Source organism: Pinus tabuliformis, chromosome 1_1, assembly GCF_031772625.1.
Source record: "Pinus tabuliformis cultivar Carrire ecotype Pingquan chromosome 1_1, CPIR1, whole genome shotgun sequence".
In the NCBI taxonomy this organism is placed as follows: domain Eukaryota; kingdom Viridiplantae; phylum Streptophyta; class Pinopsida; order Pinales; family Pinaceae; genus Pinus; species Pinus tabuliformis.
The window spans coordinates 509,358,341-509,377,365 of NC_142297.1; positions in this window are offsets into that span (position 1 = coordinate 509,358,341).

A 19,025-nucleotide genomic window follows, 5' to 3' on the forward strand; every position below is an offset into this window, starting at 1 on the left:
TTTGTCATTATATCTTGTATACCATAGACTATTGTATTATTGATCTTTGGTCTAATATAACAAAGATTGGGGTTGTAAATTATTGTATAATTTGTTTAAAATTGTGTATACTTTTGTACATGTGATTTTCTGATTTATATTTTCCACTCTTCAAAGTAGTTCTTGTTGAGATTCTTGGTTTGGTAGCGTTAGAGATTTTAAGACTCTAACCTAGATGCAAGATCGTGGAAATTCAACATGGTATCAGAGTTTGTTTGATCTACTTTGGAAGTAAGTAAATCAGAGTTATGCGTAGTGAAGTACAACATGAGAGGGAGTTGGTCACTTTGTAATTAAAGGGCTCACTACAATGTCGAAGTTGCAAGTAGGTCTCCGGTATGAGGATACGTTGGAGGGATTTTCCAACTATAGTCCATGGAAGGAAATGATTGAGTTGGCCTTGTAAGTCAACAGGATCTGTGAGTTCGACGAGAAATCCATCAAGAAGCCAATTGACCCAAAGGAGTTGGATGTGTATGAGGATTTGGATACGAGGGTGAGATTTATCATCCTAGATGGTGTGAAGGATGCCCTAATACCTCATTTGTCTGGAAAGAGCACGACACATGAGATGTGGATGGCTCTTCAGAATTTGTTACAGAATAAGAACGAGAACTAGGTATTGGTATTGGAGGATAAGTTGAATTCCACCAAGATGATAAAGGGTGAAGGCGTGACTTCGTATCTGATGAGATTGTCTTAGGTCAAAGATGAGCTTGCTACCGTCTGTGTGACTATTTTAGATGGAGATATGGTGAGGATTTCTTTGAAAGGGTTCACCAAGGAATGGAACTCCTTCATTAAAGGGATTATTTATCTAGAGAAGTTGCAAGACTGGAATAGGTTGTGGGATGACTTCATTCAGGAAGAGTTATGAGACGAGGATCTTCATCGAAAGCAGAAAACTTTTGATGATGATGTGGCACTTGCAGCACGAATGAAGGGTAAGATCAAAAAGGATTTGATTAAGGTCAAGTGTTTCAACTGTGGTGAGATGGGTCATTGTTCATTGAGATGTCCAATGAATAATAAGGGAGATGGTGAGAATAAGAAAGGAAAGTAGGTCGTTGGTGTTGCCACTTCTATTAAGATATATGATCTTACCAAGGGATTGGAGGAGGAGGACTTTTCTATGGTCTCTCATTTATTGTAGGGTACTATCGATAAGGATGGACGGTACGTGCATAGTGGTGTGATGAAACATATGTGAGGGTCACAAGAGGTTTTTGAGACTCTAGTTGAATGGGACTCAAAGTTGCACATGGTGTTTGGGAACAAGATTCAGCTGGAGATCCGATGATTGGGTCTTGTTCCATTCAGCATGGAGACAGGACGTGTGATGCAAGTTTAGGATGTACTGTTTGTACTAAGACTCAAATATAGCATGATTTCCATCTCGATGATTAACAGGAAGGGGTTTGAAGTATTGTTCCAGGATGGGAAGGCAAGACTCAAGCTTAGAGGCTCTAAGCTAAATGGGATTGTACTTAACATTAGAGAGCATGGTCTCTACAGGTTGGCAGGCAAGCCTGTGAATCGTCGAAAGAAGTAGTTGGAGCAGGTGTAGGTTCCAGAGAAGAAGGAGCAAGCACAGGTGTAGGTGTAGGTGCATGCTTCATAGGAGCATGTACAAGTTCCCAAGAAGAAGGTACACTTTCCAGAGAAGAAGGTCTAGGTTTCAGATATTCAGAGGGATTCGAGTTCGAGAGGGAGCTTACAGGTTCAAAGTGAGTCTTTGTAGCCCAAGAAGAGCGCATGGTCTGTGGGGAGCAAAGGTACTCCTACAACTATCAAGAAAGAATCATGGAGAGGTTGGAAAGTGATACAGGAGAATAAGAATAAGTATTGTGCTTCCAGTAGTGATAGCGACACTTTCGAGAAGGGCGTAGTTCACCATACATAGATTACAGCGATTGTGAGCACCAGGAATTGGGAAAGTGTTGCGAGCAGTGATGATGATGATGAGTTACCCTAGTCTTGGAATTACCTCCCTTGCTAAGAGGGAGTGTTTATTTGCTTAGCTTGGGAGGTACTCAAATCCATAGGGTTTGGGTTTTAGAAGACAAAGCACCATAAGATTCACTTGTGGGCTTGGAACCCAAGGTAGGGGTTTTGCATTGGATGACTTGTGATTTGTACTGGCTAGTTTCTAATCCTTTTATCCTTTCTTCAATATTTGACACTCTTTCTTCATGTGCCATGGTTTACCACAATGAAAGAAAATGAGCCTACCCCTCCTTGATTTCAATCAGCGTATCGACCTTGAATTCCCTTTTCGGCCTCGATCAATTCTCCTACCATGATCAGCGAGAGCTAGAGTTTCACCTAGCTGGTTTTCCGCAATTGAATTGCATTACAGCTCCTCATTCATTAAATTGTTGTTGACATAATTAAACTTCAAGGTCCTTTCAGTTGCTGACGTGCTCATAGCTACAACTAAATTTTTCCAACTGCTTGGCATATAACACATTAACAAGATAGCTCTAATTTCATCATCTAGAATGATTTTAACAGAGGCAAGCTAACTATTAATAATATTGAATTCATTGAAGTGCTCAGCAACTGAAGCACCCTCCTTCATCTTGATATTATAAAGCTTATTCCTTGAGAACACTTTGTTTGATGCCATGTTCTTCTCATATAGGTCATGGAGCTTCTTCCATAATGCTTTTGTCATCTTTTCTCTGGGCACATTGAAATACACATTCTTTGTTAGATATTGGTGGATTGTTTCAATCGTCTTTCTATCTAAATTATTCCATTCTTCATATATCATTGATGAGGATTTATTTTCCATGCCCTCAACTGAAAAATAATGATCTTTTAAAATAAGTACATGCCCTCCATTTGTGATTTCCATATGGAAAAATTAGCCTCGCTCAAATTCTCCATGTCAATTAAAGTTGTTCTCTCCATTCTCAATAAAATTCACACCCCAAAAATAAAAACTCCAATTACAAAATAAAGCTTTGATTATTACACCTTTTTAAAATAAAAGGCCAAAATCCATCTCCTTTAACAAATGATGACCTTTCCTTTTTTCTAAATTTTAATAAGATTAAAAAATAATATATTTCATCGTAATGATAAAGCATATACAATGTATCACTTCCTTAATAAAAAGTTAAAACAGAGCATATGACCAAACCTAAAGTGAGAATATGAAAACCATTATGTTTGAATTAGAATGCATTGCCACGTGATTGATAAATTCCTGATCTTTGCCCCTATTTTGTCTTTTTCACTGGTTGGATGGGAACCATCGGTGATTTGGCATCCCAGAAGAATCAGTTTGAGAAGTCGTGAGATGATCACCCCAAAGCCAGCGGGAAAACTGGTTCACAGGACCCCGAATTTCTTCAAATGGAAATGAAAAAGCAGATTTTGGGTCACGATTAACCACAAAAAACTGATGTGTAATGCAAGTGTCTTGTTGGATTTTACTTTGTGTATTAATCTCTAAGCCAACCATAGCATTAAATGTCATACTTGAGATTGTTAATTTCGTTGGAAAACATGGCTCTGATACCAGCTGATTGAATCAGAGGATTCAAATCAGAGATAACACAACATAAATTTAGAGACAGATCTTAGAAACACTAAAACATTAACAATGGAGAAAAAAAATCACAAGATTTACATTACATTGCAGGCCTTTCCTTGCTTGCATGATTAGGTTGAGGTAAATTACAAATTTATAGTTGATGGAGAAATCTCTATATTTTTCCTCATGTTTTATGCATGAGCTACAATGTGATTTCTAGAAGTCAAGGGAGGTGGTTATCATAGGGTCGGTGTGGGAATTGAATGTCAGAGGGTCAGCGTAGGTGGTGATATTTTGTGTCAGCATCAGCGTCTTCATTGGCTTCACATCTTACATGGAGTTGAGAAAGTTTAATATTATTGGCCATGAACTTCTATAGTTACCAAGGTCAATTGGTAGTTGAAGCACCCAGAAAAGTTTTGACTGACTTACCCTGTCAAAACATTGCCTAAAGAATTCTTTCATCTTTGACTAAAACATTTGATCATTTTCATAAGCATGAAGTTGTTGTCAAACATGTTCGGGAATCTTACAAACCTCCAAAATATTAATTTCATTGATAGCTATGATTTGAAAATGTTGCTAGACTCTTTTGGGAATCTTACGAACCTACAGTATCTTAACATGTATGGGTGCTCCCATTCGGAATTCCTAGTTGAATATAAGCTTCCTCGCCTCAAAAAGTTAGACCTACATGACACAAGAATAAGGGAATTATCATTTGTTGAAGGTGTCTTCCCCAAACTTAGACAACTAGGCATAAACAATTATTTAGAACTGGCAGAGGTTGGAGAATTACCCAAAACATTGTTATTAATGGACTTGAATGGTTGTGATGCATTGAAGAAAGTAACGGGGCTTTGTGGTCTTGCAAAACTCCAAGAATTGGACATGAGAAAGTGTGAGTTAGTGGAGGAGTTACCAAGCCTTGAAATGTTGATATCTTTGGTGCATCTATGGGACTCTGGATGTATCCATCTGAAGAGAATAAGGAGCTTGGCGAATGTGTATAAATTATGTGTAGATTTGAAACTTCTCATGAAATTTACTAAATCATAAGACTCAAAGCTACTCTACTAATTTGCGGGATTAAATTCACGATATAGAACACAAATCATAGACACACAAAAGGAAACATCACACATACACAAAGATTTATCTAGGGGAAATCAATTTCTCAAAACCCCTTCCTATCTATATTGCATTAACCAAAGAATAGATATGAATACATATGCTTGCTCAAGCCAAAGAACAACCTGCAAGTGTATAGTTTATCCCTCTACCTCACTGACTGACTATGGCCAACACTTAGCCAATTTTTAAGCCCTCCAAGATCCTATTTCATTGCATTTTTCCTTGAGGAATTAGTCCCCCAAAAAAATGAAATTCCCTAAATTTAATTGTGCAATTCCTTTAGTTTATTCCTCTAATTTCTTGCACCACCTGTACAACTTTGAATAGTTTACAATTGATAGTACACTGCCCTTGAATATCTATCTCAACTAGGTAACTAGAGTTCTCTAAATGCATCAATTATTTTGGTTTGATTGATTAGTTAATTGAATGATCACTGAGTGTGACTGAGGTCACACTACACAACTTGACCTTCCACTAGTTCCTCTAACAGTTAGAACTAGTTTAACTCGCAATAACTCAATTTAACTGAAATAGATTGCTACGAATAAGAAATGAATCATACTAAACTGAACTCAAGCTTCCCCAAATCGAATTAACTGAGTTAACTGAGTAACAAGTTCCATTTCACCTCAGTTAACTACCTCTAATATTCCTATTGAAAATAGAAATTCATTCTCTAGTTTGACCAAGGCAAAGTCAAACTGAGATTTTCTTGCTGCATTTTTCAACACTCCCTATCAGCAAGAAAGGGATCATCAGTTACCCCGATGTTGCCTCTATGGGACTTGAATTTTCCACTTGACAAAGCCTTTATCAAAATATTTGCATCTTGTTCCTCTATAGGAATGTATTCCAACAACATTATCCACCTCTACACACAATCTCATAGATGGTGATACCAGATGTCTATATGCTTGGATTGATCATGAAATATAGTATTTTCAAAGAGCTTGATGCAAGTCTGATTATCACAGTAGATCATAGTTGAATCCATCATCTGACCAAATATTCCCCCAAGAATCGTTCTCATCTAAATCACCTCACATGTTTCTTGACTGGAAGCCATGTATTATGCTTCTACTGAGTTGAGCGCCACTGATATTTGCTTCTTGTTGTACCAGGAAACCACTGTGGACCCATCACTGAAAATTCCTCCTAATGTTATCTTCCAGTCTGATGGACTCTCCGCCCAATATGCATCTATGAAGCCACATAGCTTCACTCCCTCTACCCGTCTATACCATAGTCCAAAAAGGGTGGTGCTTCTGAGGTAGTGTAGAACATGCTTATCTTCCCTCCAAAATAATTTGGTTGGCCTAGCCATAGCTTGGCTTAGCTGGTTGACTACATAACACATATTTGGTCATGTTTTCACAATATATATTAGTGAAAACACAAGTTGTCAATAAATGGTAGCCTCCACTTCCTCACCTGAAGTAACATCCTCTTTCCTCCAACTGGTTTCTAGAAGAGTCTCCATGGGTTTGTTGCTCTCCATGCAGAAATTATTTAATATATAATTTGCATATTTTCCTTGAGAGACAAATAGTTCCCCATCTCCTTGCCATACTTCCAATCCGAGGAAGTAGTGCATGAGTCCCATGTCCTTCATTTCAAATTCTCTTGCAAGATCTGATCAAATTCTCGTCACCTGTTAAAATTAAATCATCAACATATAAGACTATAATCAACAATTTACCTTCAACCAAGATATGATAAAGGTTTTCATCTGCTTCACTTTTGGTGAATCCCAACTTGGTGAAATAGTTGTCGATCTTGGTGCACCATGCATGGGGTGTCTGCTTGAGATCGTGCAATGGTCGCTTGAGTCTGCACACATGCGACTCACAATCAAAGGTATCAAAAAAAAAATTGTTACTCAATGTACACCTCCTCCTCAATAACTCCATTAAGGAATGTTATCTTTGCATCCATCTGGTGGATCTTCCACCCCATCTATGTAGCCAATGCAAGAACTGATATGATGGAGGAGTACCTTTCTACATGAGAAAAGGTCTCCTCATAGTCAATTACCTCAACTTGATAGAATCCTTTGGCCATAAATCTGCCCTTATGCTTCTCTATGCTTTCGTCTGTTGCATGTTTTACCCTAAAGATCCATCTCAAACCTACCATTGATTTATCTGTTGGTCTTGGGACCACTTCCCAAACATTGTTGTTTACAATGGATGCATATTCCTCCACCATTGCATCAACCCATACAGGTTTCTCTTTTACTTCCTCAAAAGAGGATGGCTCACTCTCTACAAGCTCATTCATTAGATCCATGTAGCTAGTGTACCGATCAAGTGACCTTCTCTACCTACACTGTGAAGTGGTTTCTCCCACATTCTCTCTAGCATCATGCAATAATCTCTCAACTTCCCTGATTCTTTTCTGACCTTCTTTGGATGTTTCTACTTGAGTGGATGTCTCCACTCTCTGATCCTCAATTTTTGGTTGCTCCACAACTTCCTTATGTTCCTCCTTTGGAACTAAAATATCCTCACCATGTGGAATATGAAACTCCCTCTCAAGAGAGCACTGCACCACTTTCTCCTCATTAAACTTCACATCCCTTTGTACAAATGTCATTCTGAGGGATAGTAAGTGTACATAGTAGTTGTGTGGAGTTTTTGTGTACCCCACAAATACCCCCAACTCTATTGTTGGCTCGAGCTTCTTCCTTGATTCTTTGGAGACATGGCAGTAAACATATGCTCCAAAAATCATGAAGTGCGACACATCTAGCTTTCTCCTCGAGAAATCCTCTGCGGGTGTGATCATGCCCATAATTCGAAGAGGACTATGGTTTTGCAAATACTCTGTTGTGTTGCATGTCTATGCCCACAAGTGCAATTGTAGACCTTGGACATGCAACTTAGCCCTCGCAGCTCCTACAATGGTATGGTTCTTCCTCTTGTCCACCCCATTATGCTATGGGTTATAGGATTCTATCAACTCCTGTCGACTACCTTATTTTACACAAAAAAATTTTAAATTCATTCAACACATATTCGCCTCCATTATCACTCCTGGGAGCCTTCACCTTCTTGCCATTTTCTTTCTCAGCAAGTGCCCTGAATTCAACTAACTTGGAGAATTTCTGATCTTTCTTCTACATGAAGTAGATCCATCACTTCCATGAGAAATCATTTACAAAGATAAAAAAAATACTTGTGCCTGGCAGTGGAGGTTGTCAGTAAAGGTCCACAGACATAAAAGTCGATCCTTTCAAGGACTACATGTGCCTTGTTGTCCCGATCATGGAAAGTGGATTTTGAGTACTTCCCCAAGGTACATCCTTTGCACACATTCTGTTTCTCTAGTGGGCCTTTGGGAAAGCCCGTGGTTATCTGCTGCAAAATATTCAAGGTGCCATGATGCAAATGGCCAAGTCTTTTATGCCATATTTCACTGACATCATAGCTCTGCACCTTCTCCGCCTTAGTGCTTAATGTAGCACAATCTTCCACATATAGCTTATATAGATTCTTCACCCAAGCCCCAATATACTTCACATTTCCGTAGCTATGTGTCTCGAGAATGCCTTTCCTTTGCTGAAGATCAAATTATAACCAAGGTCTTCCAAAAATGCAATGGAGACGAGATTTTTCTTTAGACCTGGAACGAACATGACATCCTTGAGCTTAAGGGGGGACCTGACTCACTCTGAAAATTTATTGTATCAATCCTAGTCGTGTTATGCCTTCCATCCTCCCTCATCTCTATGTGCATTTGCAAATCGTTTTCCTCTAAGTCACTGAAAAAATATCTATTCCCTGTCATATGGAATGACACACCAATGTCTAGCTACCACATGCTTCCCATCACTGTGTTGGTCATGCATGCAATGAGAGTTAATTCAATCTTGAACTATGAAGCAAAGGCTTCACCTGTTGCTCCTCCTGAGGTCTTCTTGCTTGTATTCTTATGTGGACACTTCGTGGCATAGTGCTTGAATTCATGACAATTGAAATACTTAATCTTGGACAAGTCCTTCTTCTTGACCCCTTGACTAGATTCATATTTGGATTGGGATTTTTCCCTTTCTTTTCCTTTCCAATCAATGCAAATTTTTCCTCAACCTTACCCTTGGATGAAGTCCCATCTTTGGTAGACTACCTTATTTCCTCCTGTACAAAATCAGACCACAAGTGTTCCCAACTTGGTAGTTTCTCCCTCTCATTGACTAAATCTTAGTAGTTGTGCCAGCTCTTGGGAAGGCCTACAAGAGCTAGGTTTACCAAATCATCCTCTATTATGGTAACAGCAACCCCGCCAAGTTCATCACGACATTGTGTGAAATTGCTCAGATACTGAGGTATGGAGTCATTATTCTACATCTTGATATTTCGAATTTTATCCTTGAGTTCTAGCTTCTTGTGGTCACTATTATTCTCAAACAATTTTTTCAATGCTTTCCACATTGAAAATAGAGTATCTTTTCCATGGAGATTTGAGACAATATGATCCCGTACTCCCTCCAAGATAATTATTCTCGCCTTGGCCGCATCCTTCTTCCATTGAGCATGGTCCGGACATCTTCTGAGGGTGGTTGTGGAATGTCAGTGTTGACATATTCCAACAATCCATTGTCATCTAATACTGCCTCCATGAGATCCTTCCATGCGATGAAATTAGAGTCACCTTCTAAGGCATACTCTAGCCTTAACCCATTAAAGCTCATCTTCTTAACTCTGAATAGATCCTACAACACTGAACTGCAAATTCGATTCTACTGAGAACCAAACTTGGAATTTCTACTCTACTTTGAATCCTACTATGATACCATGTAGAAATTATGTGTAGATTTGAAACTACTCATGAAATTTTATAAATCATAAGACTCAAAGCTACTCTACTCATCTATGGAATTCAATTCATGATCTAGAATACAAATCATAGACATGCAAAAGGAAACATCACACATACTCATATATTTATCTAGGGGAAAGCAACTACTCAAAATCCCTTCTTATATGTATTACATTAACCAAAGAATAGAGATGAATGCATATCCTTTCTCAAGTCTGAGAACAACCTACAAGTGTATAGTCCATCCCTCTGCCTGACTGATTGACTCTGGCCAACATTTAGCCAATTTTTTGTTGGGTGTGCAGCATGATTATCATCCTAATTTAGAGGTCTTTGTTTCAGCCAGATGTATACCCAGGAAGATTGTACACCCATCCATTGCGAGGGGGTGCTGGGGGACTTGTCCCCCCCGTGGGGGTTTAGGGGGGGAGATCCCCCCCGACTGGGGAGTCTGGGGGCAGTGCCCCCGAAGCTAAAAATAGATGTAAAATTGCCTTGTAAAATGTTGTAATTTCGTAGTTAATCTGGACCATTCATTAGGCGGAGATATGATGGTAGAAGTTATGTTTAATTTAGGGTTTTTTTCCCTAGAAGGCAACCCTTCGCTATATATGAGGGAATTGTATTGCATCTATATATATATGTATTCTGAGTGAGGAAGAGAGAGGAGATTGAGAGCGAAGAGGGAATTACAACGGATCTGTTGTAGGTTGTATCTCTTCAGTTTGCTAGATAATATAAAAGGAAGGACTAGCTGTTTCTCTATGGACGTAGCCTAAACTGGGTGAACCACGTATATCTGTATCTCTCTGGTTATATGCGTTTTCTATGTTTGTGTTTTTCCGCATATTATATGTCTTGCATTTCTCTGTCATATGTAATATTTTTCTAACATTTTAAAGCCCACCAAGCTCTTATTTCCTTGCGTTGTTCCTTGAGTAATTAGGCCCCTGTTAATTAGGAAATTCCCTCAATTGAATTGTGCAATTCCTTTAGGTTGTTCCTATGATTTCATGCACCACCTATACAACTTTGAATAGTCTACAACTGATAGTACATTGCCCTTGAATATATATCTCAATTGAGTAACTCGATTTCTTTGTATGAATTAATTATTTTGGGTTGATAGATTAGTTAACTGAATGATCATTGAGTGTGACTAAAGTCACACTGCACAACTTGACCTTCCACTAGTTCCTCTAATAGTTAGAACTATTTTAACTAATAATAACTCAATTTAACTGAAATATATTGCTACAAATTAAAAATCAATCGTACTGAACTTAACTCAAGCTTCCCCAACTCAAATTAACTAAGTTAACTAAGTGACAAGTGCCATGTCACTTCAGTTAACTACCTCCAAGATTTCTGCTGAAAATAGAAATTCGAATTTTCTTTAGTTTGACCAAGGAAAAGTCAAATTGAGATTTTCTTACTACATTTTTCTACAGCAAAAGACAAATCTTCATATATTAGAATCTCATGCCCCTGACAACAATTTGATAGAATGGAAGTTGTTTAAATATCTAAGGTTGTAAAAAGAGTGGTTGCAAGAACCGCAGTTGGAGGGTGAATATTTCTTATGGGTAAATGAATTACAGTTGGAGGGTGGAGATTTCAGGTTCTGGGAACGAATATTTTTTGGATGGTGAATATTTTCGAGGCAGGGAGATGAAATGTGGTTGGAGGTCATGGAATTTATAAAAATCAGAAACATGGATACTTGTATCTTACTTGGTTCCTGCTCGATCGAGGATCCATCTTTGAATGATCTCCTTTCTAAATATATCTGACCCAAATTTCTTTCTCTCTTGTAATTTCACATCTGCCTCTGTATAATGAAGCAAAAATATCAGTTAAGAACATGCACTTCAATATCATTTACCTCAATTATTTTCAAAGAAAATTGACAGTATGCGTAATCTATTACAAGAAAGAAAACACAATCTCGCAAACAACTTGAAGACCAAAAGTGAAAGCCACTCCAGTTTAAGCATTGAATGGATCCCAAAGTTAACACTCCAAAGCAGAAAACCTCCTACAATTGATCCCCTTCAAACATAGAATGCCCTTTTATTTATAGAATTCTAGGGTGGGTCTAAGAATAACGTCCATGTGTATGGTTCTTAGCTTGGTTTCCTCATGTCCATTCTTGCATGTCTCTCATACATCATGAATACTCATCTTTCACATATACATATGCTAAAAAGGAGTCAAATATTCCTATTTATGAAAGATAAATTACATATTCACACCCCATAATCGTACCCCCCCCCCAACAATAAGCATAGAAGTAGTAGTAAAAATTCTCTAATATTAACAATCAAGAGCCTCCCTTACCACTCCAATAAGAAGCTTTCTATATAAGGCTTAGAAGGTGCAATTTAGTGTATGGAGATGATAAACACTAAACGCAAAGTGTAAGAAGATGAAACCAACCTTAAAAATTGGTTCAAAATAACCTTCCAGTTAAGCCAAACCAACCTCTAAGATAATATTGAAGAGGAAATTCTCCAAATGTAATAGTACAACTACTCCAAATGTGCTTGATAAGTTGCAATGTTGGTGAATGCAAAAGGGCTTCCAAGTGATTTTATATGGGAATTTTGAGTGTACATGGAAAACAACTAAAGTTTACTCCATAGTACGCTCAAGAATAGGAAAAAGAGGCCTTCCAACTATGGCATTAAAAACTTCTTCAAAATGAACAACCTAGCCTCCATGATCACCTCTAAAATAGGTGTGCAGGAAGAATGTGGGAAGGCATTCAAAACCATGTCTCATAAGCCCAATATTATCTACTCCAAGAATGAATCCTCCAAACTTGAAGGCAACCTACAAAAACTGGAAAAAGGGCTCTAAAATATTGTATCGATCCTTCCCATCCCCTTAGACTCTCCAAGGCTCATGACAGGTGTTACTTATATTTGACCTAACCTCCATAGTTCTATGATGGAAATGGTGTCACAGAAATTATATTTTTTAAAAACCAATACTATCATTGTGCCAGGTTCATCGAGATCTTTCCAATGATATAAAATTTACCCAAATTCAATTTACGGATTGAAAATTATGTCCTTTCTAATTTTGACCCATTAAACCTTGACATCTCATAAGTGTCTACCCCATGGCACCCACATATCAAATCATGTGGTTCCCATGCAGTCACTCCACCACCCTTGGATTAGTCCATGTGGAATGGTAGTAACACATGTAGGTATCAACATATGTGTGGTTTGTCCTTAATGCCATAACCTACAATTAATCCTACTCTCGCCTAATTTTCGACACCCAACTTGGAAGACTCTTGACCTGGCCTACTCCTGACCTAAGCTATGTCCCAAAAAGGTCAAATCTGAACTTTGTCGAACACCGCTTCCAGGACGACTCACCAACCACCGACCTGGCCAACTCCCTACTCAAGCTCAACCTCATTTTCACGAAGTTCTCAAACAACAACTTTCATGAAATTATTTCAAGTCAAGAAAACTTGTGTTTTCTTGCTTTGATGCATCTTCGGGACTTTGCCTCACTTATATGAGTTCACGGATTGTAGATCCAAACTCATCCAAACCCCATTGGACTTGTCTTAGACATGAACACTTCAGTATTTCGTGCTTATCCATCAACCTTACTTGTTGAAACACAGGGAATCCTCATTCCTCAATTGTAATGAACTATCATGAAAGTCTCAGGCCATTTCATTTAATGATTTAAAATTTACAATTATCACACACATGAATGTAGATCCATGAACATAAACCACAAAATCACATTGAAGCTTAGTCGTCTCCCTATTTACTCATACACAGTTACACAAATGAGTCCATTTATAGCAGTTCAATTTACACACTGAGGATAGAAATATAACAACAACATGACATGCTTAAAACCATGTATGTCCATTATAGCTCAACATACACAAAACATAGAACATAAATAACAACAACACTTTCCACAAGACCATATTCATTAATTCACTAAAATAACATCAAAAGAATAGACAAAAAAAATTAAACACTTATCACATAAGGATTTATGGCAATTGAGATTGAGTATTTGAATCTCCACCCAACCATAGATTGGCCTACACTGCAATCTTTCTTACGGCCAATCACCTTTGAGCTAGATTTTAGAGCCTGAGGAGGAGTGCTTCAGGGAAACAACTAGATCTCCTCACCACACCAAGGAACCCATAGATATCACCATCTCCACCCTTGCAAAACCAAACCACGCTATCCAAAGATATCACTATATCTACCCTTGTAAAACCAAACCAAGGGATCCAAAAATATCACTATCTCCACCCTTGTAAAACCAAACCAAAGAATCCATAGATATCATTATCTCCACCCTTGAAACCAAGCCAATGAATCTAGATACATCACTATCTCCACCCTTGTAATGCAAGCAACCATTCTCCAATGACTCCACCCAAACCGGAAACCCATATTTCACTTAAAGTAGTCATTGGATTGAAAACCAAACATGGGAAGGCACTGTGAACTATATTTTACTAAGAATCTAAAGGAACAAGGCTTCCACCAAAACCAGGAATCCAGAGAGCCTCTGATCTTCACCCAAGAGAGATCTGCTACACCCTATTCCCCCACTTAAAATCAAAATTTCTCCTCCAATAACCTACTAGAGAACCAAGGAAAGCTATTATGACCTCCTTTCCTCCACACAACTCTCTTAGCTTTTCCCAACTCCTTTCCTTCTTTAGTTATTGTTTCCTTTTCTCTATTGTGTTCTTCCTCCTTCCTAGAATCCCACCCCCGTTTATTCCTCCTTCTTCCTTCCCCTTCATTCTGAAGTTTTTTCTTCATGCCTCAGTGCACTACCATCATTGCAATCATATACCAATTGCATGGATGTGCACCTGACCAATGCAACCACCCCAATAGCACAGTTCATCACAATTTTATCGTTGTCCACTTTCCATTGCAAATATTTCCAAGAGAGGTATGGTTGTCATCCTTGCTTTCTCCAAATGAAGTTATGATATAGTCAACCAATTTAAGGCACACTAGTCATCATCCCATGACTGGAACTAATAATATACTTCCTCCAACATCCCAAGAAATCTACTCAACTCAAAGCTCTAAAATCTATGTCCATTTTCCTTAGTCAGTTTATTTGTGATTACATTCACAATAATAATTACAAAAGAAATGTTTACAGTGTTTACAAGAGAGGATTTTCAAAACTAGTTGTCACGGACCCCACCCCCTAGGAGGAATATCGTCCTTAGTGTTATATACCCAAAAAAAATTACAATCGTGCTTTAGAAAAAGATTTAGGAGCTTTATATACATAGATTTGTACAATCATTTACATGCTTATTTTCATTTTCTTAACCAACAAACAAAACTAGATATGATGCTTGCATATGATCAACCATCTCCCATGTGGCTTCCTCAAGCCCAAAGTACCTCCACTGCACTTTGACTTGCTTGATTACTCGATTAGTGTGAGTATCCTCCAATCTAGGATGCACAAAGATTCTTGTTGAAATTCACCCTCTGGTTCTACATTAACACCGACCAATAAATCACATGATTAACATCTTGTACATAATTTTTATGTAAAGAAACATGAAAAACATTACGAACATTTGTTGTTGGTGGAAATACTAGCCTATAGGCCAACAAAACCATGGTGCTAGCTTGGCACATGACCCAATTTTTACATAGATTATCTTGGGTCTAACCTATAAGTAGATGTGATCTCCCAATTTAAATTCCTTATGCTACCTATGTTGGTGATATGAAATGATCATATGTTAAACTGAAGTAGAATTGATTAATGCCATCAATGAGTTGAATGTTAACTTAAGGTGCTTTAACCATGAGAACTGGTTGAAAAGGAATGACTTTACGACAAAATTGAAACATAAGAAGCATGAAAACAGAAGTAATAAGCAACAAAAACACAATGATACCAGATAGAAATATTGATTACAAAGTTCGTCCCTGATGGACTACGTCTCTGGGTCTGCTTTCAAGATGGGCATCCGCTTTATTAGGATTGAATTCGATGAGGTCGATTACACAGAAAAATAACCAAACTAGTTGTGCAAGCAAGCACTTATGGTCACGGTCACAAGAAATCTCTTTGAATTAGCTTTCCAATGCCTCTCATGGTTCCCAATTCTGACTTTGGATGCTCTTGTAGCACTGAAAACAAAACTACCTATAACCTCTAGAAACTGCATGCAAGAACTCAGAAACCACTCTCTTTTCTCTTCAAAGAACCAAACTGCATTTATAACCCTCCAGATGCATTTGAACTCCTTCATGTTGATTTTAGGGATGAACAAGTTGACCTTTAGGGTTAAATTATGGTTTTTGGTTATGAGTTAATGTCACATAATGACATTCACCACTTAGGAGTAATTGAATTATCAAAAAATGCACATAAAGCCCACTTCCAACCTTAGTTTAGCCCGAGGACTATTAGCGGTTAGCTAACTAGGCAGAGGGCGCTGACAGAGCATGTGAACAGTTGCCATAGTCGTGGTTAGATCGTCGCTGGTTCCGCTGCGTTTGCCGACGGTTGACAGTTAATCCGCCCATTCACATGTCAAACTTTACTCCCGCAGTTACGGTGCTACATTTAACCTGGCAGTTCTGATGACCACGTCACTACTACCCCGCTTGCTCACATGAACGCGGTTCCCACTATGGTTACCCTAACAGTTTAACACTTGTATCCTCTCATGTGAACACAGCAATGGTTCCGACGCAGTTAGGAAGTTGTTATGTGCCTTTTGCAATGTATTTATCATATCCTGAGAGGGTCTTTTAACTTAGGATTAATGTCTTTGAATACATGTTGTAGTTTATAGGTTAAGTTTTTAGGTGTTAGGGCTAGGACTTAGGATATGTATTAGGGTTTTAATATGATGATTTTAGAGTTAGTCTTTTAGATTTTGTCACACAATCAAAAGAACTCATTTTACAACAATTGTCACAATGTGACATAAAAACCCCACAAGACAACCTGTTCCATCCATGAAAACCAAACCCCAATGGAACTGACGACAACCATATGTCGACAACTAGGTACATATCCTTCTAACAGCATAAAAACCATATCAACCATCGATATCACTGTCGAAGCTGAAGATACCAGACATTGAATGTTGATGACGATCACTGGCGAAGCTGGTAAAGTTCAAGACCTCATCAACCATGATCATTTAAAGACCAATTCAACTTTGAACCACTGAAGACTCCACTCATGCTGGACTAACAAGATCCTCTTGGATCAATCTTCTCCACTTGAAAGCTTTTGGGCCACAAAAGTTTGACTAGACAAATAGCAGGTGAGGGTAGAGCTCCCTCACTCTCCACTGTGCCTTAATGATGTACCAATACATTCAATCAACAACCTGAAAGTGATGACCCTGATGATGCTAATCATGGCACATTTTGAAACTGTGAACTATTTCATCCATCTGTAATATGCACAACTTGCGAAGATGGTTAAACAACCTGTTATGAACATCGCAAATGACTTCTTTCCATGAAGTACCATGAATTAGTGATTCATAAACATCTTTGAAAATTGTCTCTACAGGATATTGTTAAATACTTTTTACATATATTAAAAATATATTTTGGAGAATGACAAAAACATTCAAAGACATTCTTGACATCATACCAACTACTTGACTTGAGATACTTTCCTGATTCATGATTACTAAGTGAAATTGTTGTAATAAACCTATCAAACTATAGTGTGAAAACTGCTGCAACTTAGTTGATTTTGAAAGTATTGAAGTGGTTGTTGATTTGTTTGAATCATTATTTCCTCATTCATTAAATGATGTCCCCATTGATTAACATTTTCCATTAATGCATAAGTTTCCCTTTTATGTATTGGATACTTTGACACTGCTTTAGAAAAGGCTTTGATATGAAAACAATTAGGCTTCCTCTCCACTTTTTTTTCCAAAGAAAAAAACGAACTTTTTATATAAGATAAATAAAAAGTTACAAGCAGATGCATAGCATTCAGTTTGCTGTAGGGTCGAAAACCACAGTAGCCCCAGAGAAGTAAACTATCTACTCTGTACAAAACTGGGAAAAAACAAGACTCTGTTCTCCTGAGTCTGAACAATACATTCACCCATTCCGGCAGATCGCTAAAAACAGTCCTTTTAAAAGACCAGCAGAGACACGATATCACAGGTCGAGTTTCGATTCATGGGTCTCCTCATAGAGGAAAACAACCCACTAAAAGGAAAACAAGACATCTTGGATAAACGCAGTGACAACAAAAATTTAACATGTCCAATAACAAGGTCTGTATCATCGTTTTTTACAACAGCTATATAATATATGAAAGTACCAAAAAAACTCTAAACAGCAGATAATTTTGAAAATTAAGCATATGGAGGATGATCCGACACACGGATCTAATCATGGACTTACTCAGTTAATATCCAACTGCCCATAGCTTGCTGCATACCATCTTTAGAAAGCATGTCTGTTGCTTCATTTCGGTCCCTGTAAATATGTTCAATTGAAAACACATTAAAACAGAGTTTTAAATTCATGATTTCTTCTAATAGAGGCCTCAACATGTAATTCTGACATCTACTTTTTCCATTAACCCATTTCACAACATTCAAAGAATCCCCAAAGATCTGAACTGTGAAGATGTTTCTATGGATAAGCCAACGTAGAAGATATTTTAATGCAGAAAGTTCAGCAAAATTGTTTGATCCGGTTCCAAAGCCCACTGAAGCTTTTAAGGAGAGTGAATCATTTAAATGGATGATTATCCCTGCCCCAGCTGCGTTATTCTGAGAAGCCCCATCAAAGTAGGCCCAAGGGATCCTGGCTCTGATTTGTTCTTCCCTGCTCTGAGTTGATTTTCTTGACTCCTCTGGTTCAGGGATGCTGGACAGTATAGTTGTGCTTTGAATTGCAATAGATTCAGCTGAGGTAGATCTGTCAGTAAAAATGCATCTGTTTCTTGCTATCCAAACCCCCCAACAGATGATGGGAGGAAGGTTTCTCATATTCCCTTCTGAGCTAAGTCTCCACCATTTTTCCCATGCTACAGATAAATTTTCCCCTTCCCAGCTTAACTGTTTCTTTAATAACTTTTGCACCTCTTCCCATACCTTTTTTACGAATGGATAGACCAAAAAAAGATGAGTGATGCTCTCAGAGTCAGCTATACATTAAGGGCATCTTCCAGGCCCTTGCTTATATCTAGATTGGAGTATATCCCATGTTGGAATTTTCTTTTTTAACACACACCAAAAGAACAGTCTAGCTTTGTTACACTAAAAAATGTCACCATGGCTATTTGCAGTTAGTATGGCTCCATCCACTGTCATACTATCCTCCTTGGCAAGTCTCATGCCTCTGCTTTCCATGTCAAACTTCAAGAAAGAGAGAAAAGTCATTTAAAGTCAATTATCTCTGGTACGCAGTTTCTCTTAGCCTTACATGCGGGTATGCAACCC